Source organism: Anas acuta, chromosome 12, assembly GCF_963932015.1.
Source record: "Anas acuta chromosome 12, bAnaAcu1.1, whole genome shotgun sequence".
NCBI lineage: Eukaryota > Metazoa > Chordata > Aves > Anseriformes > Anatidae > Anas > Anas acuta.
In genome coordinates this window covers 2,468,938-2,495,104 of record NC_088990.1, presented here as the reverse complement: position 1 = coordinate 2,495,104, position 26,167 = coordinate 2,468,938, and the positions used below count along the sequence as shown (strand labels likewise).

The 26,167-nt window shown below is 37.0% G+C and overlaps 1 protein-coding gene across 6 annotated transcripts in view; it reads right to left on the bottom strand.

Annotated features, from left to right (window-relative positions):
- MEGF11 (multiple EGF like domains 11) overlaps positions 1 to 26,167 on the bottom strand; it is a 280,329-nt gene that overhangs the window by 231,465 nt on the left and 22,697 nt on the right. The gene's annotated exons all lie outside the window — the stretch shown is intronic.

The window sequence follows — 26,167 nt, the reverse complement described above, 5'->3', positions numbered from 1 at the left end:
GGCATCAGCATGCTTGAATGGCCCGTAGAGCATGAGACCCATTGACAGTTTATTAGTTGAATTAGGTCTCTGCTTGTACACTACTCAATAATCCTGAGAGTGGGAAGCTTGTGCCTTTTTTGAGGAAATTTATTATTTTGATGGTGCCATCTGCTTTCTTTTCATCACCTTTACCAAATAGCAAAGCGGGATAACATATTTTAAACCTAAGCAATTCAAAATCTAGCTGTACCAGTACTTGCTTATCTTTTAAATGAAAACATTAAATAGATACCTAATGAAAGTTCATTGAGTAGACTTTGAAAAAGATTGAGTAGACTGGGATTTGAAAATAAATTCTTATCATAATGTCAGATTTCACTATTTTGTTTTTATTGCTGTTTGGTTCCTTTTTCCTCAGTTTCCTACATAGCTTCTTACATTTCTTTTAGGTAGACTTCCAAGAGAACAAATCTGAAAACTGCAGCCAGCAACTCAGTCACCATAGGATCCACAGTACCTGGTTTAGCTCAGAACAATAGGTTAAAAACAAAACAAAACAAACAAAACAAAACAAACAAACCAAAAAAGCCTCGTGTTTCATGTTCTCAAACTCTCCACATGTGCCAGCAGAATTTACTACTGAATAACTTACAAACTATAAACTTTCTTCTCAAGTTAGGCTAACTGCCATGAGACAAAACGGTCACATGTAATTGCAGAGAAAACAGTTCAGGATTAATGATTGAAAAGACATTAGCCTAATAATGCTTATTTCAAAATTTAATCAAAGCTTTTGAAAGTGGTGTTGGACTGAAAAGCTGCCTCCACAGCAAAATCCCGTGTTTCCAATGCTTAGAGGTGAAAAATAGTAGATATTAGGGGTTTTATCCAAAACCCACTGAAATCACTGAAAATTTGTCCATTGATTCCAACTGGCTAGAGATCAAGCTTTTAAAATAGTTTTTATACATAATGGAAAGCTATATGCAAAAGACAACATACAGCCCTCTTTAATGGAGAGGGATATGGGTTTCTAATAAAATAGAAAATAGAGAAAATAGTGCAATGTTGATAATAAACTTACTAGTGAGCTTTCTTCTAGGATTACCATAGATACCCACTTGCTTGGGAATTTGTCTCGGTTTCCAAGACCTGTTGTTCTGGCTGATCAGAAAACTCCCACATCATGGACACAATCAAAGTTCTCAGTCATTATGAACCTATGACATCCTACTTGGGATGTATGTATTGTTCAGGTGGCTTGAGAAACCCTGGGATTTATTACTATGAAAGTGAACTGTATGCCTACCTGTACATGAGGGCTCATCCTCTTAAGACAAGGAGTCTTTCTGTCTAAAACATTCCAGACAAAAATAAGGAAGCTGTTCTCTCCATTGGGCAATGCTAAAACAGAGATTTCACATTCCCTCCATGTACAGAAAAAGGTCAAGGAATTATAGAGGAAATAAGGCCCACTGACTGATTCATTTTGCAGGACAAGATGCAGACAGCAGCTGCAGTAAGTCTGCATTTCAGCCACTGCAGAGATGCGCTCCAGCTAATCTGTTACGCAGTCAGAGTGCAAAGTTAGGTCATGAATTTGCAGTCTCTGTTCCATGAGATTTGTGCAGCAGCTCACATGCTAATTTTACTACAAGCCTAAAACCAAAGCACATCTGGAACAAAGATTTGCTCCAGACTCTAAACTTGGCACTTTTGTTTCTCGTGTTGTTCTCACACACAGGTGTTAAGGTGCTTTTGTTATCTCCAAAACTTTTTCTTAGTCCTTTAATACTGCATGTGTGGCTAATAAGATACCAGTTCATGCTACTCAAAACAAGCTTATGGTAGTATTAGAAGGGTCTCAAGAAGCAAAGAAGGTAGATTTTTTCTTCAGATGGAAGAGAAAGAAGTTCACATCCCTTATAGCTGGCCAGCACTCTGCTGTGACAGCCACTACTGGGAATGGCGCACTTAGAATCTGAAGAGGTCTGAAGCTTCCCCCAGGAGAACATCCCATGCAGAAGAAAGCCACAGAGATGATCATCTTGCTGTCTGGACAATCTATTTTAAGATACTGGCATTTAATTTAAATAAAACAAAAGCTGTTTGGGATTCATTGTTCTGTCTGCTGAGTAATGAACACCAACATGATAATTACATCAAAATTGATTGGTTTAAAAAGTCTACTTTAATTAATTTATTAAAATACTTACAGAACAGTTTCAGGCAAGGTCTAATGCACCAAGGATTAAATGTCATCACTTCCAAAGCCTGGAGGATGGACACACCCATTTGCAAAGAACACTGCCTCTGTTGGTGTGGAATCAGTTTGTGAAGGCTTCTTTCCTTCAGTCACTGAAGTAGTTTCATATGCCATGTGTGCTCAGCATTACAAATTGATATTAAATTCTCTTATTAAAGTACCTGCATGTTAAAAAATAATACTTTCTCCAGACCAATGTTTTTTACAGTGCTTTGAACATATTATGTTGGAAAACCTTGAAAGATCCAGCAAATAGTTACAATTCTTTGTCCCAAGCCAAGTTTAAAAGGGAAATGTAAGTACACTTCAATAGGAGCAATGCAGAGACCAGATGACACATCACAGAGCACTACTTCCTTCTTTCCCACCCTATAGAAACAAGGCAATACTTTGCCAAAATCCATAGTATCAAACTGAAAAGCCACTTCCAACTTCTCATTACCTCATTTACACTGACGGGTGTATTTGGGGGAAAAGGGAGGTGTTCTACCGTTCTTCATGTATATCCAGTGCATTAGCATGTGGGGGAGTCACAGGCAGCCACAGACAAAATGCATGGCATTTCCTTGGAAGGCGATGGAACAAGTAAATTTGGAAACCCTTTACAAACATATGGAGGACAAGAAAGCGATTGGTAAATCAGGCTTAATTTACCTGAGTTATTTAGCCTGGGGAAGAAAGGACTCAGGATTTTATCCATGTGTATAAATACCTGACTGGGGGGCAGGGAAAATGCAAAGAGCTAGTGAAAGGACAAGATGCAATAGGCATAAACTGAAACATAAGAAATTTCATTTAAAACTAAGAAAAAACAATTCTATTGTAAGGGTGATTGAAGACTGGAGCATATTGTCCAGAGAGATTGTGGAGTCTCTGTCTCTGGATAAGTTCAAAAGCTGACTAGATAAGGTCTTGAGCAACCTGCTCTAGCTGACCCCATTTTGTGCAGGGAGCCTGGACTGGGTGATCTCATGAGGGCCCCTCCAACTTCAACTGCTATATGATACTATCACATCCATCAGGAATGCTTTATTTACATCCAGTCAAGCGTGCTTTGGGCAGAAGAATGGATGAGATGACCTTCTGATGTCTTTTCCATCCCTACCGGCTACCGCAGTATCTGTATATAAAGCAGCATCCACAAAGCATATTATGATATTTTTTTTTCCCATTTTCTTTTTTGCCCGGACAAGAACCTACGATATGTTCCAGCCGTTAAACAGTTAAGGGAAGCAATTCCAGCTACTAAGGCTACTACACTGGACATACTGTTCAGATTGTACTAAAATTAATCAGTTTCTGATCCCTTCAGAGATGTCCTTCAGTGGCATCTTTTCATTACCCTTTGTTAGCAAGGCTGATTTGTGGACCAACACAGCTAGAACATTTTCCAGGCTTATGTCAGTTGCTTTATTTCCAGGTCTGTGCAAAGTTCTCTCCAATTCTCCAAGCAGGAATTAGAACTAGTAGCTATTATAGTGGATCATGGCCTTCGCTTAAAGACTGCTGATGTTTGTATTTTTCAAATCACTCCTGAATGGAATTTTAAGCACAACTTGCTGGCTGAGGATACTTGAAGTGAGAAATAACTTACAGTTAGATGTTTAACATTTAGAAGGTGCTAAACACTTTAAAATTACAGCAATTTTTCAATGCAGTCCGTGTTGAACAGTGAGTGGCCAAACAAAAGATCCCAGCTGAGGAAATCCCTAGAATTCTTGCTACTTAGGCCAGATAGAAACAGGAGGCTCTGAAAACCAAAGCTGTCCTCCTTCACTGGCCAGAGAGACGTCACAAGCATTTCAAGACTATTATACTTATCAGACAATAGCAACAGAAAAATCAGAAAACAACATATTTTGAGATTATATGAAATTTAAAAGAAAAAACAGATGTTGAAAAGCATCTTGGCAGTAGAAGTATCCCAGGCATTGATGGAAGCCTAATGCTGGCATTTTCAAAGTCTTATACTTAAAAATCCAGAAGCCTGAAAAAGAAAGAGTACTGACTTTTGCAACACACCATGAAGGCAAGAGGTGAAACAGAAATATATATGTATATATATATATATATTTTTTTTTTTTTTTAAACAAGGCTTTCAATATATTCTCTTGTAAGAGAAATATGCTTATTTGCAAATTTTCTGTTTCAAGGACCTATATATTAAAACCAATTGGTCTGGTGGCATGAAAACTCAATATGCAAAACCACAAATTGGTTAAACTGGTTTTAATTAAATTTAAATTGGTTTTTAAAAGTTAAATTGGTTTTCCTTGATCTTAATATTATGTGGATATATTTTACCTTTAATTTTCTCCTTTATTACTTTTTTTGAATAAATAAAGGGGAAGGACTAGGAGGTGTCCAAAACCTCAGTTTACAACCTTCTATTCTTTTTTATTCTGCCTGATGGGAAAACATGGTTGGGGATTTTACCATTTATCCAGACTGTGGGAAGGAAAGCTCTTCTCCTAAGGGGTGGGAGTTTAGACACACACATTAGCTAGAGATAGAAAGATAGCAAATAATTGAAGCATGTTGATTTCTTAATTTTCAGATTACTTTGCCAAATAATTTAGGCCAGAAGAATAAGTTATAATTTTTGCATTAGAATTTACATACTCCAGCTGAGACTTGATCGCAATGAGCTAGGCTCTTCATAAACAAATACTCAATTCTAGATCTGAGTCATCAGGCCAGCCATCTCAATGGCTGACACACTAAGGTTTCATTAACAGGGTATAAATATGCCCTTCTACTCAAATATCTTGGCTGAAAAATATCAGGCAAGTGTTTTAACTATAGACATAAGGAAAAAAAACAAAAACGTATTAATACAAATCACAAGAGTATTTGATAATTTTTCATATTCCTAAAATAATGTTTGGTAATCCTTCCTCAACTTGGAAAGCTTAGCTGTACAACCCACTGCGCGGGTATGAGTTTTCTTTTTAAAGAAAGTCAGTTTACATTTCATCAACTGAACACAAGCTTTATTCCTCTTTTTGTTTAAAAGCAGGAAAGCATAATGCTACAAAGACCAAAAGCCCTCTGTTGGTATATAAAAAACTGCTGTGCTATTGAGTAAAAGCTTGGCCTGAGTTGGAGTCCATTAATAGCTATCTGTACTAGAAAGACAATCATGTATTTTTGTTTGTTTCTGTCCTCCAGTCCCTACCCTACTAAAGAGAGCCAAGGGCTAAATAGTGCTGCTTCTAGTAAAGATTAAATAGCAAGCAATTCAACTTCTGGCACTACACTTTCAAATAAGAAAGGGGTTATGTCATACAAAAAGAAAAGGGTTTTCTTTGGAATTGCGCATTATTCTTCTTTCATGACATGATGAAAGGGAAGGGTTGCATTTTATTGCTCTGCAACATTATCAAACTTCACTACAGTCACATTATTTGAAAGAGGCTGACTACAGCACCAAACCTATGCACATACTTAAAATAATAATAAAAAAAAAAGCATTAATTGTTCACATAACCCAGCATTACATGCATGGATGTAATAGAACAATTGCATCGATCTGCCTCATTATTTTCTGGTACCAGAAAAAAGTCACCTTCACTCACCGGTTGTTTACTACACAGGGCTACTCAATGAATAGTAAGAAGAACGTGAGGCAGAGCAGCACAGCAAGCCAGCACACAAAACACAATGGGCAGGTTTTTGATTTTGGTCGTACTGGGGAAGATTCAAATTAGTCTAATGAAGTTAGCTGTGCTGCTCCAGACTGACCCTCCATGAAGAAAGGTGAGAGAACCGGGCGGTAATAAAACAAACTGCAAAGACACGTGAAGATATTTTTACAGATAAGGTGATACACAACTTAAATACCTTGTTAATAGTTTCTAATCAAGGTATTTAATCAGCATTATGATAAAACTAAGCAAACTGTAAGCAGCACAACAAACATTCTCAATTGACTTTGCAGGCTGAACAGTTATACCTCTGACAGCTACGTGACCACTTGCAACTCTGATAGCTCCAGTCTAGCAATTCACATTCATTAATCACTACTAATTAACTTCATTGATCCTTAACACTGGGATTTCCATATTAAAGCATCCCACAAGCATCATGTTTTTTATGATATAGTATTCAAAGGAAACAGAACAAAAGAAGCTTCATGTCAGGAGACAAAAACACCATTTAGGCCAGGATGTTAAGTGACATTAAAACAATGCATTGCTCCTAGCCTTTTTTTTTTTTTTTTTAATAAATAAGGGTACTCTTTAAAATGAAACAGCAGCGATTTGTAACATGGGCTTAAGTATGAGAAAAAAAAAGGAATGGGCTGCAAAATTGTTTTTTCAAATACACTGCTCCTTTGTAATTTCCATCACTTTAAATAATCAGCCTGAAATCACCACATTTCATGCCCTTATTATTATTGCTAACTATTAATATTGCAAATCATGCTGAGTATAGCTCAGTGTAGCACTGTGCAAGACACAATAGCAACAAGCACTGACAACTAAATGGTCATTGCCCTGATTGCCACAGTCCTAGCTGGACAGCAATAAAGATGAGTGTTTGAATCCCGCTCATACCAGGAATCTGCTCACTTGGGCAGAGGTGGCAACCAGCCTCAGCAGTGCCCTGCCGCAGTTAGCTGGAAGGGCCATGGCAAAGGTGAGTAAGGTTTTTGAGTATGGATCTAAAAAACGTTAAGGTTCTGGAGCTGTTAAATCTTCAAGGTGGTGGCGGGGAAGCGTAAAGATTTTGTGCTGTTTCTCTAACAGGTATCTGAAATTTAAATCATAAAATGCTTTTGAGAGTATAATATAAGAATTACAGTACTAATCAGGCATGAAGATTGATTTTTTGAAGACAATATAGCCTGTCAAAAAGCACAATCAAAAGGAATTAAAGTTACACTATACTGTTACACTAACTTGTGTAGTTAGATCAATATAGCACTGACAACGTATTGCTATGTCAGGGATATATGATAAAAGCACATGCTTTCATTGCAGCCCAATGTTCTCAACAAAATATAAAATATCATAGTGGGGAAAAAAAGGAAACCAACTAAATCTAGATATATCATGCCTCCTTTTTAAAACAATATTTGCATAAACTAATAATCTGAACTGATTCTAGGAGATCCAAGGGGTCCCACTCACCACTTGATGCTGTAGGAACTTGAGTAAATCAGATTCCCCACACAAGACTCAGGTTTTCCTCCGATTACATTTTTGAAATGTGCTTTTAGAGATTGAGAAGGGAGCACCATATTCCAGGGTACAAATGAGGACATTTTACAGCATAATAAATCATCAATAAACGCAAAAATAAATTAGGTGAGAAAAAAGTTCTGTATCTGGCAATCTTTTTGATCTTTCTGCACAGACTAGTTACAGATAATTTGAAGGTGACACCATAAAGCACATAAAACGAGGATATAGTTTCTCCCGAACTTCAGCTTACAACACTAGCTGAAAAAGCAGAGAACTCGGTGCACAAAAAAGTCACCGAGGCTCTTCCAAATCTTCTATGAAGGCTCTGCATAGCTTTCTAAATAGGGAACATTTAAAGAGGATGTAATGCATACAGAGCAACTCAGTGATGGTGCAGCAGCCAGAAAAGTCCAGTAAGAATTATATGAAAGCAAACAAATACAGATTTTTAAGATTAAAAGTTGTTATTTTGTTAAATAAATGCCCAGTACTGTCTCAACTTCCTGCCTTGTGCCTTTGGATGACACAATCAACAAGGCTTCCTTTGTATTTTAAGTTCTGCTTGATCGTACATTAATGCACTAGATAGTACTGAATCATCTGTTCTTGTCTGCAAGTAGTGCTGAGGATTTATAGCTATACAGCAGGAAGTTAGAACTGACACGTGTGGGCAAAGTTAAAAAGACAGACAAGGTCATCTACAAACAGCAGTCCTGGAAAAGGGAAGTAGTAGTATTTTAAAGAGAATTAATAATGGGAAATATATTAATAAACATGTCACGGAGTTTCCATTATATTCTGACCATTAAAACTGTTATCAGACATGGAATAGAAAGGTTTTGGTCTGTTATCACTTAGCTCTTGGACACTACAGAAATTAATACTGAAATTAACACCAAACACTGGGCTCTCTCAGCCATAACCAGCCTCCTTTCTCAGCAGAGGCTCCAGCACTTGCTGCTGGGGAGCTCTGGTGAGTTTATACCTTGAGGCTGGGTATGTGAAGAAACATAACGGAGCTCTCCAGGTTCCTTTCAGTGAACAAAGCACAAAGCAAGGACCATGTTAAAATAAGGGAGATTTTGCAGAAAGCTGTTTTTTAATCACATTGTGTTCAAGCAAACCAAGGGTAGGTCAGAACTAAGTACCTCGTTTTTGAATATCTTGTGTGAAACAAAGGATAAGCAAGTCCTGGCTAGCAGTGTCGTGATGTAGTTGCCATCAGTCAGTGAAAAAAAAAAAAAAAAGATATGATTTTGAAGATACATCTTTTACAAATCTTTCTTCTCCATGGCCTTGGGATTTCTATATGCATTTCAGATGGCTCAGCTTGCAGAGTTCCCTCTAAAATTAGATACTGAATGCATCAGAGTTCAGTTCAGGAGTCTACTTCAATTATAAGAGTCTCTTCCCGTTGAAATCAACTGGACTTATTGGTCTAATTAGAAATAAGCACATATTTAAGTGCTTTGCTAGAGACCCACAAATTGCAAAGCATTACCAGAAATCCACCCCAGGAGAGTCCCCTTGCTCAGCATTCATACTCCTGTTTTACTGACTCAGACTGGATCAGAACCTGTATGGACTTCTCATGAAGTGACTCGGTATTCTCCAGGCAGGAATATTATGCTCTTAAGACTAAGAACATCTGCTGAAGAACATAAAACAAAACCTACCACTTCACATTCCTCTCTCATTCTTCTCAGTTACTCTTCTTTTTCTGAGCTGCTACCTCCATTTTCAGCCAATGTAAATGAAAATACTCTAAACCCATTTCCCCTGTCCTTCATTCAAGACCAAAAAACACCACACTGGACATCCCATCCAAACTCTTATTCCGATCTGAGATTCAAATCAGGAGGAAACACTGCCTGCCATACCACATCCATATCACTTTGGCTATTCCATTGTTCTTATCAAAGGCATTTCTAGGTGGCTTCCAGTGCGAAAAGAAATAGTACAATGATATATCTTTGACAGACTGGAAACCAGCAGAGGGTAGGATGACAATGCCCGCTAGCAAGAGAGGTGGACAAAACAGGAGCTTTTGCCAGCTCTACAGAATGTGGAACATTTGCCCAAGGAAAAAAAGATGCTTAGAAACAGCATAGTGCAATCTTTGTTGTGCAGTGAACCGAATAAAGATCTGATATTGAATGACATTCCATCAAGAGCTGGAGAAGCAAAGGACTGGCTCAACCAGGCAGTGCCTACTTGGTCTTCTCAGTAAGTACCGGACATCTGACAGTGATTACAGTCAGAGGAGGAAACTCTCTCTATATCTGAATAATTTAAGTCCATCAACTGAATACAAGTTTTCTTCATTCACCTTTACCTGTAAATGCTGGACAGTATTTGTAAAACCCTCTCTGCAAAACCAGTTACTGTGTGTGGTGTTCACACAGTGACAGAGATAGACACGCTGACAGAGAACGCTGTACATACCAACCTAATGCAATTAGAAACTTCAAAGTAGCAGCTTTTGGTAAAAACATAGAGCAAAAACAACAGTTTCAAGATCATAGCACAGATCTGTGATAAACATTTCAAAAATATTCTCACTTTGATCTATTTAATAAGGTCATCATGGGCAAATTTACACTTGTAACAATATTCTGGTGCATAGAAAAACATGCGTTAAAGGTCATCAGTCCTTAAATACAAAACGGAAACATGCTAAAAATGTGTCCCAAGCCTAGCATACTCCTGCCACACCCCAGCAGTATCCATTTCATTTACATTTCTGGGTTTGCACCTTATTTCATAGGGTTCATGATCCACGTCTGTATTTGTGGAAATTATCTACTGTGAGTTGGGTTTGTGACTTGTGATAGGTGTTTAATATTATATAGGTGTTATGTACTAATTTCAACACTTAACAAAAAAGCGTTACATAATGAATACTCATTGTCAATCCCATTTTTTTTTTGCTAACGGAGCATTAACTACAGCGAGGAGTAACATGCTTGCACCAGAGTGAACCTGACCATAGTCAAATATAGCAGAAAAACTCCAAGACACGTTAAGACTGCTATCTGTTTTAGTTCCATGTCTTCTTGGTGAAAGAATGATTCATTACAAAAGTGAGCATGCAGATTTCTGAAAAAATTTTACACCAGCAATATTATTATTGTTTACATTTAATAGCTGGCTCTTTAGCATAAACACATTGAAACATATTATTTTAACTTCCATTTGTGAAATTAAGAAGAATTAAAAAAAATAATAAACAAATTAAAGCCTAACATACAGATTGATATGATATGTTATGGCATCAGCTTACAAAATGTAATGGAAATCATTATGCTTGCAATCATATGGTAATTATAACGTTGCTACTTCTAGGTATTGTTTTTCTTTGATTTTGTTATGTGCTTAGAAGAAGACACATGAATCCGTGTTAATCCTACAGCGCCCCTTCCATGTTTATAGGCTGAATACTGATCCAAAGTTCTAGAATCTACCAATATTCCAGTTGCTGTCATGTATTACCAGTGCTGTCCCTTCTGATAGACCTATCTTGATATATACTTACTGTGAATATTTCTGAATGAACCTCCTGTGAACATTCCTGTCACCCATATAGCAAAAAATGTACTGAATCTCTTTAAATTTATATATATATATATATATATACACACACACATATATATATACACACACATATATATATACACACATATATATATGTATATATATAAAAATACACACACACACAAAAGCAATCTCTTGGTATTTTCTCCTAAACTCCCATGCTCACAGACCTGAGAATGGTCTTTGTAAGTACATGAAGAACTACACAAGAGTGTAATTTTCCTAAATACTTCTCTTGCATAATGGAGGATTTCAGTTTGAGGGAGTTCTTAATGATGATCATGACAGCAGCACTGAAAGTATTCCAAGGTTTCCAACAATGGTTCAAGGTTTCACCCTAATTGTCCCTACAAATTATGCCCTTCTTTCCAAAAGAAGATATAAAATTTATAAACCTCATGTGCTCATCTTGTCAGTCACAGTTCTACATTTATTTCCAAATAACCAGTTGTTTCCTAAAACCAGGAAGGTCAATGAAGCATGCAAGCACATCCATATATAGTTTGATTAATGTATTTTAAAGGACTTGAAAATATGGCTTTCCATGTTCTGACAGCAGATGCATACAGGTACACCTGTTACAAGACTGTTTTGCTGTTTTTGTTTGTTTTTGTTTTAATATTCAATCTTAAGCTTTGAGAGCTCCAAGTGGTATATTTTCTTGATGTACTGATGCATTAAAAGGAATTATGCATATCAACTTGGCCACAGCAAAAAGGGATCTTATGTCTTATAGTGGCTGGATTTGATTATTCAGATAAAGTTTGTAATAAAATGAAAGCAGTGTCAGAAAAAAAAAAAAGAAAAAAAAAGAAAAAAAAAAGAATATTTAATTCCAAAGAAGAACAAGATTTTCGGTAATGAAATGTTTCCATCTGAAATCTTACACCAAAAGCAATTTGAATGGTCAATAAACTGCAGCTCCAACTAGTTCATAAATAGAGCAGACATATTAATGCCTGCCTTTGTTTCCTTCACCCTAGTACTGACTTACAGGCATTTCACTTGTTCAAATGAAAGAATAAGGGTACTATCATTGTGGGGACTCTGTTTCATCTGATCTCTTGAGCTGCTGCACAGTAAAAGGAGCCAGACGTTCGTATGTATGAATTAAAATATTGGTTCTGCAACTCTATTGAAATGCTGCTGGGAGTGGGTTCAAACAGCAAGGAGAAATTTGGGAAGAAAGATATACAAGTTGAGAAAGGAACAGAGAAGGAATAGCACAAAAAGACTGACAGAAGAAAAGTACGGGAACAATTTACACACAATTACATGTACTACTACTTAGTTACAAGACCTGCTGTCAGATGTGCAGAGCAGGACTTGCTAAAGCTGGAGACATATTATTAGAAAAATGACTAGGAGGTAAGCTTCTGGCTTCTTGAAATGGTAAAACGCATTTATCATGTCTTAATTTCAATGAAGCCTTCCTTTTTGTCCTAACTGCTCACTTCCTGCATGTCACTGAATAAGCCAGTGAAGCAGAAAAATCAACAACCAGGACAATATCCCACTTGTAAAGAACTCCATAAAGCCTGGGGGGCGCAGGAATGGAAGGTGTGGGGTGTGGGACACAGGTGCCATCACCCTGGAAGGAGGAATACCTGGAAATACAAGCAGTACAGGAATACATGTTCATACTTTTTTTTTCTTTTATATATTTTTTATTTTTTTTTTTATAAACTTACAATCATAGACTAGGTAGGAATTCATACAAAAAGCAGACAAAACACAAGCTAAAAAATAAAAACGCACAAAAATCTTTTCAAGCTTCTGTGAGGAAGCAAACTGAGAGAGGCACTCTCTGAGTTTCAGATGGAAATTAGTGCATTTCCTGAGACAACGTCACAGCACATTATTTTACCAGTGGCCCAAGCCATGGCCCTTGTGGGAGGCAGAAAATTTTGTCCAGGTGCAGAGCCGTAAGGGTGGGATATTTCTGGCTATTTATAAGTTAGAAGTTATTCAGCTGAACAAAGATTTTGCATTTAATTTGAAGCTGATTGGAAAATGTTATCGAGTTATCTCCTAACCAGATTGAGAAAACAGCAGCAAAATCAAATCATGGGATGAGTTTCATGCTCTCTTACAGTAGTAGTTTAAATTTGCTAAAGTTAATGGTATCTCTGTTGAATTACATCAGCTTTATTGCTCTAAAAGAACATACTAGTATGAACTAAAATGTTATCAGCTTATTATCGGTAATCTGCTTTTCAGGGGCTGCAAGGCCAGGAAACAAGACTATTTTTTTTTTGACAGTCCAGTATACCAGGCAGACTGATACACTCTCAAGAACTGATAGCTCAAAGAAATCAAAAGACCTGAAATCCCATGAGACTCCTTGATGCTCTTGGAAGTAGAAATAAAACAGTCACCAGAAACAATCACCTTTGTCTCCAAGTGTTCTGAAATCAGCGATCATTCTTAAACACTGATCACAGTAATCTAAATCACAGACCATTTTGTGGCCTGACTATTGCTCAATTGATGCTGTGCTAAAAGACCCCTCTAAAGCTCCTTGTATCTGCCCGTTTATACATGGAGTAGATTGAGAGCAGCAGATGTCTTGGTGTGCAACTGACATCCAGTTGGTTTTGGATGGAGTTCTAAGTGCCAGCTTTTGCATTACAAGCCCTCAAGTGTCCAAACAGCATGCCTCTGAAACCATCGCCTCTGACTCAGTCGGTGCCATAAGCTACAATGAATTAAGTGTTGGGAATCAGAAAATCTCTGGGAATTTTACCCGAGTTCCAGCCACCTATAAGGCTGATAAGCAAAGTCTTTACATCTGTGCTTTGCATTACTTGCAAGCACAAGTTCTTCCTGATATTTCATCCTGATGCTAACTGCCCTCACACGATTCCACAAGGAATCGAATAGGCTACTGCAGGGATTTGACACATATGGATGCGTGTACCCCAATCTTGACACAATGCTAGTCTTGCCAAAAACAGAATGCCCCCGGCAAAGCAATTCCTTGAAAAATACATTTGGAAGGAATAACAAATGGTAATTAATTGCCTCAAATAAATAGCTTTGGCTTGAGTAACAAACCAGTTTGATTATACAAGGAAGAAAAACACCTTCCTAGCTTATGGGTAACCCAATTCATAAAGTTGAGCAGAAAAAAAAATTGTAAAATTCTTTGCTGTCCTGCTCTCTTCTTCTCTGTGAATTGTATGTCATGAAGGCTTTAGCTGACTTACACATGCAGAGAGACAAAAGTCAGCTGAAGAATATCCAACTTTCCCTCCCTTTGCTGCAAGTCAGAAGGGAGCAACATGGGAACCAATTGCCTTGAACCTTTCAAAGAGGAAACAGAAATGTTCTTTCCCTTTGCTTATGCTTCACAGTGAGAAAGGCTGTAGGAGTGAACTGACAAAAAGGAGAAAGCCTAATTCCCACCCTCTAGGCAACTGACTATTGTTGCAGGTATTTGAAAAGCAGATGAACAAAAGAGGCAATGGGGACTGGGTTTTGTGCAAATAAGATGGAAACTGAGAAAGTTCTACTGTCTACCTCTACAGGCATGTTGTTATAAAGATTATTTAAACATGGAGTATCACATAATTCACGTACAGTTTGGCCTTCCTCGCCAACTTCCCTGGGGTCTCACTGATCTCTAGTCTCCAAAGCGCTGTGACATTCCAACCTGGCCACCTGAATGCCACATGCCATTGAATTCTGTCAAGCAACTGCTGTACCCAACGTAATGATTCCCTGAGGTATTGCTACAGGGCTTCCCACAGGTACAACCTCACTTTCCCATCTACCAGCTCTCTACAGACACTACAATAGTTAAAACATGAGCATCAACACAATGTGATTAAGAGCAGCTAGCTTATTTCAGAAACATACTAAATACTCATATGATATACATTGCACGCATTGTTAGGTTCCTTCCTGCTCTGTATGCACATTTTAATTAGATGAGGAATACCTGTGTCAAATTTATCAATGGTATAAAACCTCTGACTGCAGTGAATTTACATCCTTGATTTGTATTGTTCACAAATGGCTTTTTATGGCTAACAGTGTTTACTTATTTATCCTAAAAAAAAAAAATAAATCTTCTTTCATTTACAGTGATTTGCCCAATTTTTCCAGGAGGGAAATACAATTAACCACAAATAAGAGGAAAAAATTTAAAGTTGACTGATGAGATGCCGTTTTAGGACACTCAGTTCAATTACACTAAAAGCATTCTCTCTTTGTTACAACAGCACTTCCAAAATAAAGCCTGAGTTACAACAGAAGTAATGTGAAAAACTCAACCAAAAGCCTGAGGAAGGATTTCCCACATATCATGTCTTCCTCTATTGTACAGCCATCACTATTAGACACAGCCAGCAGAAATTATTCCATAGAATGGTTTCTTTGGTACAATAATGAAAAATATTAGCAAACTCTTTAATTACTAAATACATTCCCTCAAAAGTATGTTTTTAAAAGACAGAAATGAAAAACTTGGGTCTTCGATAATGAAGTGATTGCTAAAGTCATGATAATAAGTATTCCCTTAAAAAGGGAATTCACGATGGTGATTGCAGTTTAAGGCGGCTGGTGTGCAGGATTGCACACAACATCAAAGCTAGTTTTCTGCTCTGACTCAGCCACTAGAGCAGCCTTCCTTTTTCTGCATCAACTGTAGAAGAGCCCAAGAAAAATAAGGAGAATATCCAGAGAAGTACTGTTCTGTGCTTGCTGAGGACCAAATACAGGACTAGAAAAAAAAAATAAAAAAGATCCAACCCAACAGAGCCATTGTTGTGTTGTTTGTTACTTTTTGTAAGATGCTCCTCAGTGGGAGATAGTCTCTGTGAATTACTTCTTTCTTGTCTTCCCAGGTGTTAAGATATGCTAATATATTTGAAAAGCTGTGCTTAGGTCCTAAACATTAATCCAAAATGCACTAACTGAACAACTCCTTTGAATTGAATTGGTTTGGAATTAGGCCCAATAAACTGCTCTACTTTCAAAATCATAATAGAGGACAGAATTGACTAGTACCAAAGTTTATTACACAGCCACTGGACACAAATGCATTCAATATAATCAAGTTGCTACTTCTCATATTTTAATTATAGGAGAAGCATTGTAAAAGTCAGAATTCCATTAAAAACAGGCAGTTTAACAAGACCTAATAATAAAATTTTTATCAATAGGAATATTCAGAATTAACTTTCTGTGTACAAATTAGATTTTAAATAGCAGGTTCATTCCTCTGGTGATCTAATTTAGGTTTTGGTATAAAACAAATGCTTCAAACTCATAAAAAACCTCCTATGGTAAATTTTTATCCCTAACGTTTTCCAGCTGGTCTCTAATAACTATTCCTAATTGTACTTGTTAAAAAGTGGATTTATGAATCTCAATTAGACTGGTTTTACTTATCCTACGGCAATTTTCAGTACCAACCATGCCCATTTCAAGATAGAAAAAAAGTTTTATGTGGATGACAGAATAATTATGAAAATAAAGAAGAAAATGCCTTTTATACAACTTAATTCTTAGTAATTCTATTTCAATAATCCAAACCAGAAAATACAGCATGTAATAACCATTTGGGGAACTTTGTTCATTCCACAAGTTACAAGGTACTTTTATTACTAGGATATTCAGCTTTGCTTGCATGCCCTACTGTGAGCATAAAGATTTACATCATTCTCAGTGAATCTATTTTAATTTTCTTTGCAAACTTAATATCCTGATTCAGCAAACTATTGAGATACAAGCTTAATTCTAAGCACACACTGAAGACCTCAGCCAGTGTAAATTTTCCTGAATTCATGCAGGGCAGCTTCTGCTAAGTTGTTAAGTGCACGCTTATCTTTATGGTTTAATGTCACTAAACCTTCAGTGGGCACCGAGTTAGCAGTTTACTGAAATATTTTGCTGAACAATGCTCTGTGTTGTGAAGAATGTGTTACAATACACCCTTGCAAAACAATGGGTTCCCTCTCATGACTAATATATACCCTAAGACCAGTTCTCACTTGACCTCAGTATAAATGTAGGCTATCCAAAAGTTTCTATCACCTTACTTAAAAATGTATTTTTAAGTAGAGCCTTCACATCCCTTTGTTTGCAGGACCTTGGATAGGGCTTTGCAGTTAGGGTAAAGATATTAAACAACATCAGCCGTACCTTTGTGCAAGTCTCATCCGTCACCCACAGAAACTTTTTGAAGAATGAGTAAACATGACTATGGATCTGCTGTGCCATATTTATGAAAAAAACAAAGCTTACACAATTCAACAGGAAAAAAAAAAAAGTGACAAACTATTATAGACTGGAATATAGCCCATTATATGAGAAGAAACTTCTGCTACAAACACATTTTTTTCATTACCGAGTCTCCTACAACTTTCCCAGATGGCCAGGTAGTGGCTGTTCCTTGGGGGTCACCATATGCGCTACAATTAGTGAGTCATTTCTCTGATTAACATTCAGATCTCTGAAAAACGTCCATGAAACCAGGAGACCAAAACCCCTATACATCAACCAGTAAAAAGAGGCTCTTCTCTGGTAAATTCTGACACCTAATTACACCTAATGCAGTCACTATGACCATTCTCCTTGTATACCACTTCTAGCCAAAACAACGAACCAGGCTGACTTATTCCTGCAAGTTTCTATTAATTGCTAGGCTGAATATAGACCAAAAAATGCTATTTTTACAACATTACATCACAACATTGTCTTGCTGTTGCAGCCAAACACTTTGGCTTGAAAAATTGACTTCAGATATGTGCTAAGTAATGTACAATAAATACTCATCCAAAAGAAAAAAAGAGAAAGAAATGCTAAATTACATGCAAACCTCTGCTGTCTGCACAAAACAGTTAAGATACGCCTGCTGTCCACTCGACATTTTCCTTAAAAGCTGCTGTGAAAAAATCAAACTTCTCCCCAGAAGTATTATGATTGAAAGTAGCAACTTGAAAACAGCAATGTTTTTATGGGCTCCTGTGAAGAGGATTCTCCACTGCTCAGTAGGGTGAATCCAACCTTCTCAAAAAATACTGATCCCATTATTCAGTTTTGGTAATTAAAATGTTTTCTAAATGATTGTTCCCCAGCAGGAGGAAATTGATTAATTTTAATGCATTATTGTATTTTAGCATGGAACAACTTTCCCCCGCCCTTGTTCCCACCATTCCCACCATTTGCAGATGAATTATTTAGACCTGAAGATTTGTCTACTCAATTTGACATTAAGCTTAAGGGAGTGAGTAGAGAAGCCCAAAGAGTGCCTCTTCATTCGCAAGTTCAATTTTTTTCTATTTGAATATTGATTAGCAGGGCATATATCTTGAGGAAGTGGTTTGGCTAAGAGATCATAGATCTAAAAAATATGACTAACAGAATTCACATATTTAGAAATGCATTCAGGATTTTCAGTATACACGTATGCTTCCTCTTAAGTGTTTTGTTTTTTTTTCTATTTAAACTAAACCAAAAAATCCTACTTAATTTAAATATCTTTGAATAACACTCTAGATACTGTTTACAAATGTAGTGCCTCTTCAGAAACACAAACCTTAATTTAGATGCATTGACTTCAGTTGACTTTGGGTTATTTGACTATTAGTTGCTCATGTGAGTACTACAAGAGTTGAGGCAGCAGACATCTGGATAGTTAACTTCCAACACTGGTTCTCAAAACTAGATCTTGTCCCACCTTTTTGAAAGTTCACATAGTTTACAACTCTGTCACACCAAACAATATTTTAAATAATGAAAACTATTTTGTGTTTGTGGTCATCTTTTGCAGTGCTTTCTAACTTATGCAGAATCAATGCTGATACAGATGACCTAACACTAAATGTTTTTTTGAAATGGTGTTTCTGCTCTTCCCCCAGGTTTTTTGTTCTTTCTACAAAGACTTCCACTTGATTACAAATTAGAAGAAGGAAAATCCAAAATGATTTTATCAAACAATAGAAAATTTGCTTACATATCCAGTTTTATTTGCAAGCAGGCTTCAGGTAGGTGACAAAACTGATACATAACCAGATCTTCTTGAAGAAAACTATCATCGCCCAGTTGAACAAAATATAGTGATACATGGGAACAGAACTAATTGTCTTTGGAGTTGCTAGCAACTGACAGCAGTAACTGCCACAAAATTAAAAGGGAAATGAGCAGGGTAGACTGGTCCATAGCTAATACGAGACTAAATTCGCCGAGGGATGCGTAGAGTATTAACAAGGACTTTGCACAGAATCTTGGAGTACTCTACAAATATACTAAGATTAAAAAAATATCAGGAGCATTAGTATTCCCAGGAAATATAATGCATTGATATTAGAGTGAATCTTTGACAAAGCCAAGAACAGGCTTCATCTTTCACAATTCTGTAACACATCTCTTTTTCTGGCACTAGACTTATCCAATAAACAACAGTAAGCAGTATATTTATTACTTAATATCAAATTCACAAAAGTACTCAAAGGTCCCAAGCAGAATGAAGGCCTATATATTATGTAAAGACATCCAAAGAAACTGTTTGTCCTAAAAAACTTACTGTCCTACATATATCTGATGAAAGTCTCATCTTCAAAAGAACAGCAAGACTTCAGCGCAGCTGAATATCCCAACTGCTAGCACTTTCCATCATTGTGGACCTAGCTTGAGTTCAGATTTGAAACTCAATTCTGACAGAGGTAGCAAACAATAAAAGGTGATGTCCTTCATGCAGCAAAGCTTTGGATTTTTGTTACACTTGTGAGCAACGCAGAGGCTGTATTATATTTTTGGCATACACTGTACAGATTTAAGTCCTGTGCACAATTAAAAAATAATAATAATATTACAGTATAAAGGAGACTGGTACAAAGATCACCTTTTTCTGTTTCTAAACAGCCTAATACCTGATGCTGTTGAACAATTACTTTTAGCTATATGAAAAGAATTCTTTGTCCATGAACTCCTTCATAATAAATAATAATCTATTTTTCTAATATAAGAAAATACTTGCATTAAAAGTGTACATATATATCTATGACAGGCAACACGCAACAGAAATTTCTTTTAATTCATACACACGTCTAAGAAGTTAGTTGGAAAGAAAGTGTCTGACTAGCAGCAGGGGTTAGTTAGTAGGAAATGCACACATGCAAGCACTGCTTGCTCTGTGAGTTGATCAGATGGTCTGATCTGATCATAAGATCTTTCTCACTGTGACTTAAGGATTTACCTGAAGTGACATACCTTTTTAAGACTGCATTCTTCATGCTGGTAACGAGAAAAATGCATGAGAGCAGATGCACTAACCCTCACAAAAAGTCAGCTCATAATATACAATGTACCCTCTTAACTGAGGTTTTGCATACTAACTCACAGTTTCTTCTACAGAACATGCAAGAAATAAAAAATTAATATTACTTGTTATTTTTCCCACACAATGTAATAAACAAGTGGTGTTCAAGTAACCCAAAATATGCAAAGGAGACCTTTTTAAATGTAAAAAGTAACCTTTTGGTAGAAAGAGTCAATGTTCCTAAATGGGTTCACTCAAGTAAATCCAGTGCTAACAAATCTATAATGCTGTCTCTCAGCTATGGCAAAAACAAAATAAAACAGAAGCAATAGCAAGAACTTTAGTTGTGTCTTCTAGTGAATTCAGTGTCCATGAAAGAACAAAAGAACATTGGGTAAGTTTGTTCATTCTTTAGTTACAACTCCTAAGTATTTAACTCAATGTAGTTTATTTTGTAAGATTACACCCCTAACTTTTTGAAATGCATGTCTAAAGTTAAATCTACATACCCAAATACCGTCCTTTCAGAAGATCCATGTCCTCCTTTTGTACTACTTCCTTTTCAGGATTAAGTTGAATTCTTTTCACTAAGCTTTTCTAGCTTTTCGCTTTGCTGCTGACACCAGTCCACTCCCAAACACCCGTTATTCCAAACACCAACGAGGTGTCTGTTGACTACCAGATCCTCAAGAAAAACACCTGGAAAGCTGCCACTGAAAGGCACTGCTGAAGCCAGGCACAGTAAATTTGAATAGTACCAGACTGGTGGTAACCGTTCAGAGTAGAGTGGGAGCACACAGATAGCAGAGTTGAAGTCTACAAGAACGGTCACACTGAGGCCATGTTCCTTGGTGAAGTAGGGACGTAGAGCTGAGACACCAGTCCTTCTACCTTTCTGGGTGCTCCTTCAAGCACAATTCAGCAGGTCGGAACAACTGGATCCTAAAAACATCTACTTTTCCCTTCAAGTAAATACAGGGTGCTAGATTACTGAGATTTTCACTGCAACAGCAATTTTTGGAGCTCAGAACGCGTATTTGCTTTCCCCTTCAGCATATTCTGCACATCCACAGGCTGTGTATGAAAGTCAGAGCCTATTTCATTCTAGAGTACCTGTGCGAACACATCTTTTACAGAAGTCAACAGAACTTTAAGTCTATATTCTGCTCCTGCATTGTTTTAACTAGAATGAAGAAGGAACCAAACAAGATGCAGAATATGTTCAGGAACCAACAGCCGAAAGCAAAAGGGCTGACACCCTTTCCATCCTTCTTTCCTTGCTATATCCCATAGTCCACAGAGTTCTAGTTGCAGAAGTCCTACAGCACCAATTTTCTGGACTTCTAGGAGCTTAGAACGAAGCAAAAGGATTAGATTGTAGGTATTCTGTTTTTGGAATGCCTGCATACAGAGCAACTTAAATTTAGTTCTCTACTACACAGAGAATACATACTATAAAATTATCCTCTGCCAAATATTCTGACAAGCTCCCTTCAAGTGGAGAATGTTATCCTTAAACAAAGCCTAACAGAACACTAGGGATAAGACAAAAGAAAGACCTGCAGGAAAATAAAAGAGCACAAAAAAGAAAATATATCAGCTGCTAAAAAAAAAAAAAAAAGTGAGGAGCATGTCTAAATTATCTACGAAGCACCAACTTTAAACATGGGATGTTAACCAGTGCAACAGCATCCTGCTACCTGCTTCTCCTTTCCCCTCCCCTCTTTCTCCTTCTCCCAGGCAAAACAATTTTGAACACCATGCACAGAGCTGATTCTTCACTTTCCCATTCTCACTTAACTCGTGTATTTCTGAGGTGAGCTTCTTATCTGTTGTTGAATTTTATTTAGTTGTCTTGTTCTCCCCTCTTGTTTATCTAGTTGTGGTTCTTTTTCTTACTCTCTTCCATATATAAAAGTGACTTTCTGTATTATTTCTACCCACACACCTCTGCTTGCCAAGCTATTTTCCATTGCCTTTCTTGTTTAACATTGTTTGCCCCCTATTCAGAGTTCCCACATATTTTTCATTTTACAGATCAGAGCAAAAGGAACAGCTCTGTTTTCAGACTACACTCTGTTCATCCACAAACAATCACATGGACCATATTTGAGAAACAAATTTCACTTCCATTTTTATCATCCAAGGTGATAAAATCTAAGTGGGAAAGAAAGATGAAGAAAAATAAAACTGTTCAAAACGCCTATGGATTGGAACGGACATACCACGTGCCTTAACTGTTAAAAGCACCCACTGCATTCATTCAGTTTATTAACAGATACTTCACTATCTTCTGACCACAAACAGCAGATGGTATTTTGTCATTTGACAGACCTCAGTTTACATCAGTCACAATGCCTGCCCCAGAGTTTGTAACCCAGTGCTAGGTAACAAGTGGCTGAATCCTCTCCTGCAACAGACAATACTGTGAAAACGAGCCTTCTTCCATCTGCAGTTTACAAATCTCTCTGTATATTTGACTACTGTTATTACAAATGAATGTTTTGTAAATATAATTTACCACTGTTTTAATTTCTGTGACTTATTCCCAGTAGCCCTCACTGCGGAGACTGTATCTAATCAATCCTCAATTACTATGCAAATATATCCTATAGGCTACTGATGTCTTTCCTTTCAAACACTTAATACATAATTAATGACAGCTATAACGACACCAAAGACTCTAAACGAAAAGAACTTCTCTCTATAATTTATACTTACCACCACTAAAGAAGACTGATTTGTTGGAGTACTTATTCAAGATTTTTTCAGTCTTCTGGAAAAGTGATTATTATTAATTCTAGTCAGTGACTGCAGTTACTGGACTTTGCTCCTCAAAACAGAACTCTACATAACTAAGCATAACTATCTTTCCTGTCCTAAGATTATCTGGAAGTACTTAGAGTTACATCCAAAAATCCTCAATCTCAGAAAGCTTACAGACACTTTAAGCCATTAACAGAAACATCACTATCCTTCACACAAGATACATACATACATGCAAAACTCTGTCTAGCTTATACACCGTAACTTTGTCAAAACCTGTGAAACCTAGAGTAAAGCTCAGAGCTACAAATGATAATCTTCAAAGTTGTTCATTCATTCACAACAAATTTTTAAATACAGAAAGGATGAAAACAAGGCATCATTATGAAAGTACAAGATTAATCTCACTTGATTTGACTAATCCAAGCATAAGGTATCTGGCCTGCTCTGGGCTGCCAGGCCCCTTTGGAGGAGGAAGGGGCACAGACATCCTATCCAGAAGGCAATTCATGCTAAAGAGGATACCTACCATCTGCAGAAACAAGCCTCCAAATGTCTACTAAGCAGTGTCTCTTTGCAAAGAATTATAAAACTCATCTTTCTCTAGAGTTATAGTGTGTGACTAGTCACATGGCCTTCTGTAGAAGGCAATGTGTAATAACAGGGAGAAGTAAATTCTCTGATACTTGAATTGTATCTATAAAATAACTGATTGGCCCTGTTTGGGTGATAAAATGCCTCCCTGAAATATGCAGAAAAAAGAAAATTAGAAGAGGAAAAGGGATGAAGAACATTGCTACATTGGACATTTTTACTAAGTTTGAGAAATGGTAGGTGTTGTAACTTTAATGGTTTTGATTTGCCTTATCCATTTCAACACACACAAGTTAATACAATTTCAAATTAATCAGGCAGCACTTCTTTAAAGTGATATTTACAGCTTTTACATTTAAATGAAGGCAAAAAAGTATAATTTATGCTATAATAATGCCATATACAGTGTCATTGTTTTAATTCTTTAATAGAATTAAGCTAGCTGTGGCAAGTAGATAAAAACCCTTTGAATAGTGAAACATTGCTATAGTTTGTCTTGTCAAGGCTTCTGCTTCTAAGAATATTTATGATTTTACTGTTCCTTGAGAACCATAAATGACATAGCATGTCAATGAGAGTTTCAATCTCAGTCTGGATAATTCCATCCAGAACTAGAGTATAACTCAGTCTCCATCCCCAGATAACCCCAGCCTTTCTCCTTATGCTGCTAACAAAGGGTGTAATACTGGACTTTCTCCCGAGGAAAAAATTCTTTACCTTGTGCTAACCTCCATGACTTCCCCAAGACTGCATGGAATGAAAATGAATGCAGCATTTCATTGTGAATTAAGAAAGCACGAATCAGGCTCCACTGTACAAAGTGCAATGGCAGTTTTCTGGAGTGGCTGCCTGTCAAGTAGGTAGTAGACTATGATGCACGACTCATTTGACAAACTGAGTGTCAGTGAAGTCACCTACCAGTGTCCTATGCTGCTACCAAAAGCATGTTGGCTGCTAAATGACTTTACATTCTTTTTTTCTTTTTCTACCAAGCTTATTTTAGAAAGGTTGTATATCAATCTGGAAAGTGCTGTGAACATGATGTTATCATAATGGTACCATATGCCAGTCGACTACTTACAAATCATCCATGCTTCTCTCACTTGGTAGATTTTAAAAGCATGATAAAGAACTTGATTCTCCTCATGCTTACACTGACTTTATATCAGTATACTTCCACATTTTACACTAGTTAAAAAAAAAAAAAGAGAGAGAAAAAAAACCTGTACCAAAGCCTCTGCTTACTGCCTTTGTCAAAACCAGACATGAGTATTAAAGATTCAAACCCTATGGAAAAGTAGAATATGCTCCACAATCACCTTAACCTAGTACAGAACCTACAGAAGTAGGTTTAGGTTGTGTCCTTTAAGCTTTGGAGCTTTCGATTTGCTCTCTTGTTCTGGTACCTTAACAAGACAACTGAGAATTCCATCTTAAAGTTTCTCTGTAGCTTTTTTCTTACTTTATTCCAGAGAAAGCAGATTTTCATGTGTTCACCACACTTCATAAACCTTGCAAAAAAAATCATGTACCAAAAGACTTTTGGTAACAGCAGGTAATTAGCAAGAGTCTAAATCTTAACAAGGAATCCAAGAAAAGTGTTTAAGGAAAAGTTTAGCTCCATACTTGAACTTAAGAGAACCTGTATCCATTTCTACTCGTATCTACCAGTTAAATTTAAAAGAAAAAAAAAAGAAAAAGGTTGTTCACAAATTTCACACTTGATTAACCTTTAGGCTATCATATTCTGGCAGTTCTCAAGTACCTTTTTAACTCTTCAAAATATTTCTCAGTGACTATTAGTACTAGTGTTCTCAGTGACCATTAGAATGTGTTGGGTTGAAAACCTTAGAAAATGAAGTGCACAAAGTCACAGCACAGAACTATTTTTCACTCAACTACTGTGTCTTACTCCTCTTCCAGACAAAGCATCTCTCTAGCAGTGAACATGATTTCAGCCTCATGCCCATTTATTCATTAGCCTCTCTAGTCAGGCTGTTACTAAGGGAAATTCTCCACGCCAGTTCTTACTGCAAAGGCAAAAATTAGGCCTACCAGTTCTGGACTTGTTTGCAATTGGGTTCAAGTTGGATGTGCTCTTCTTTCCTGCTGCATTTCTGCAAGCAGGCTAAGTGGTGACCTTCATCTTGTACCTCTCTTCCTCTCTTAGAAAGAAGCTTTCATACAAATTTCAGTACTTTCCCCTTAGAGCAGCAACAGACAGGAGAAACTGCCTGGAGGGCTTAGAACTACCGCGCATACACAAGTGTTTGTAAACACACGTATCTTAGAGAATTCTGGATTAGTCTTTGGATATCCTGACTAAACACCTTAGACTCTGGGCTGTAGCACACTGTTTTGCAGTTACCCATTCTGATCTTCACAAGGGCATGGAACATTTGCTCTTTATCAGTCTGGTATATAATCATTAATTCCTAGAATAAGGATCCCATTTTGTAAACTCGAAAAAAATTCCTTCCCTCTGTACACATACACCAATTGTACATC